Source organism: Pteropus alecto, unplaced genomic scaffold (genome assembly GCF_000325575.1).
Source record: "Pteropus alecto unplaced genomic scaffold, ASM32557v1 scaffold226, whole genome shotgun sequence".
Classification (NCBI taxonomy): domain Eukaryota; kingdom Metazoa; phylum Chordata; class Mammalia; order Chiroptera; family Pteropodidae; genus Pteropus; species Pteropus alecto.
This window is the reverse complement of record NW_006440132.1, coordinates 1242031-1244895: the sequence shown is the minus strand read 5'-3', so window position 1 is coordinate 1244895 and position 2865 is coordinate 1242031.

Sequence of the window (2865 nt, the reverse complement as noted above, 5' to 3'; positions counted from 1 at the left end):
GCGGGCACACACCGCCGGCGCCCCGCGCGCAGGCCGCTCAGAGCTGGCACACACTTGTCGAGGAAACAGTCTGCGCACAGGGCACGGACATAGCTGGCACCGGCCCAGCAGGGAGGTGCAGACGCACACAGACTCACAGCGTAGACACAGACCCGGGGCGACCGAAACGGGATTCATAAGCTCACGACACCCTGCGCTGGCAGCGCAGGCAGCTCGGAGTCATAGCACAAGCGTCACACAGAGAGGCACAGCACACACGGCATAGACATAAGTTCACACCACACCATACACACGACACAAACCCACAATAAAGAGATGATTACAGGGTACAGACACAGATAGAAAGAGCCAGACACAGTGTACACAGCATAGACACACAGCGTACACAGTAGGTAGGCAAGCAACAGGTATTGAGTCACAACACAGTAACAAGGTACACCAACAACAAATTGCACACAGTCATATTGTACAGAAGCACAGCAAAAAGAAATATCAGACAGTCATACCACAGACACAAACATAAATAAACGGCACACAGTAAAAGACAACATACAGAGTCATAGGGATAACATAATAGCACTGGGCATGGCTCCAGTCATACAGGGCCTTTGCCCCGCAGAGAAAGGACAGATATGTCCCCATCCAGACTCTTGGGGCCGGGCGGGGGTGGGGGCAGGAGGAAGTACACTTGCCAACAACACTCCACTCCGTACATCCCCCTCCTTATCCCTTCTTCTCACCTGCTACCATCATATTCTGCAGACACCCCCAGAAGGCCAGGGGAGTGTGTATATCATACTGTGGCCAGTGGTCATCACTTCCCTACTCCGGTCCCCTAGCCTTCCCTATCTACCGTCAAGTTGTCCAGCCTGGGCCCCCCACCTCCGGGCCTTGACGCATGATCTCTCTGGCTGGCGGGGTCTGCCTTTAGGTAGAGATTGTGGAAGGAAGCACTTATCTCTAGGTGTCATGGGCCAGCTCCACTGACTACTGACGGTGAAACCTGAGCATATCACATCAACTCTCCAGCCTCAGTCTCCTCATCTAAACAGAGTTGTTGGGAAGTTTGGAGTTCATGTATACAAAACCCCTGACACCTAGTGGGTATGCAGAAATTATGTCTTCATTGTCCCCCTGGATGGGACTAGAACTGGGAGCTGTGGGCCCACATTCTCACAGGGGAGTCAAGTGTTGATACAAACGTGACGACACAAATAGAAATATGACAGGAGTGGCTCAGTGAACTGGACATGGGATTGGAGGAGTCCTGGCTTCATGTCCAGTTCTGCCTGGGAGCCAGTATGGGATTTTCAGTGAGTCCCCGTTTGTCATTTGTTCAAAGAGGGTAATAATACCACTCCATCTCACAGGGCCGTTGCACAGATGAGGTTAAAAATGGTCAATGAATGAAGGTTAAAATAGCATAACGAAGGAGCAGGTGCTTTTGTAAATGAAAAAATGGTATGTAAAATGGGCATCGTTAAAACACTACAAAACGGGAAATTATAAACACCACTAGAAGTGTATAGTGTCACCAGTGATTGTTTAGAGGCAACTGTAACTTTGAGAAGAGAAGATAAATATCATGGAAAAGGTAGCATTTAGGTAGAACGTGGAACAAGGAGGGGACGGTGTGTGCAGGAGGCCTGGGACAGAACAAGTTGTGTGTATTGGCCTGGAGTTCAGGTATGTGGAGGGAAGCAGTGGAAGGTGAGGTTGGAAGAGAAGGCTGAGCTGAGTGTAATGCGCTGACATTGATTTTCAGCCCACAGGCAAACCAGGGCTGCTGAGCAAGGTGACAAGTGAGTGGTACGTGTTCCAGAAGAGCCATTGGAAGTCTAGAGCAGGGAAGCGCCACAATCGGAATTTGCTTTGGGACTTGGTAGAAGTCAGTTGGAAGTGCGAACAAGCAAGATAAAGAAAAACAATCTGAAGTTTTAAAAAATGGGTAAAAGATATCAACAGGCAATTCACAAAAGAGGAAACCTAAATGGCCAAAAATATGAAAAGAGGTTCAGCCTCACTGGTCATGTGAGAGATGCAAACGAAAAGTGCTATGATACACCGTCTCACATCCAGCAGACTGGCAAAGAGGAGGAAGTCAGTGTGGGGAGAGGGGACGAGGGTGGCAAGGACATGGCACTGTTGGAACCCTCATACACCATGGACAGGTGTAAATGGCTACCACTGCTTTGGAGTAGAGTTTGGCAACATCTAATCAAGTTGAAGATGCTCATCTCTACAATTCAGTGACTCCACTCACTCTTCATGTAATTGTGAGAAATTAGATGTTGACTAATTGTTCACCAACAGCTGTCCAGACAGATACACTGTAATCTAGCCATACAATGGACTAATGGTAATATATTGAGAGTAAAAAGAAACATCTGGTCATACAATGGACTAATAATAATATATTGAGAGTAAAAAGAAACATAGATGTTGTGTAGGAAAAAACAATATCGAATTGTGGAATAGGTGCAGTGTGATACAAAAAGTTGTTTTAAACATTCAAAACTATGCCACATACATATTTTTAGGGATACAGTCAGATAGAAAAAGTAATAAAAGGAATGGAAAATCAAAGAACACACATTTAGAAGGGAGGGACGGGAATGAGATCAAAAAGAGGTACACGGGGATTTAATTATATCTGTAACGTTTTATTTCTTAGAAAAAAATATCTGAAGCAAACACGGCAAGGGGGCAAGAACTGCCAAAGCTGGGTCCATAGATGTTCTCTTTGATCCTTCTTCTCAAGTCTAAAATATTTTCTCTATTTTCTGTGTGTTTGAAATATTTGGTAATTTTAAAGATGGAAGGGGTAGGGATACTGTGATGAGATTATAGCAGAGGAGGTTTGGT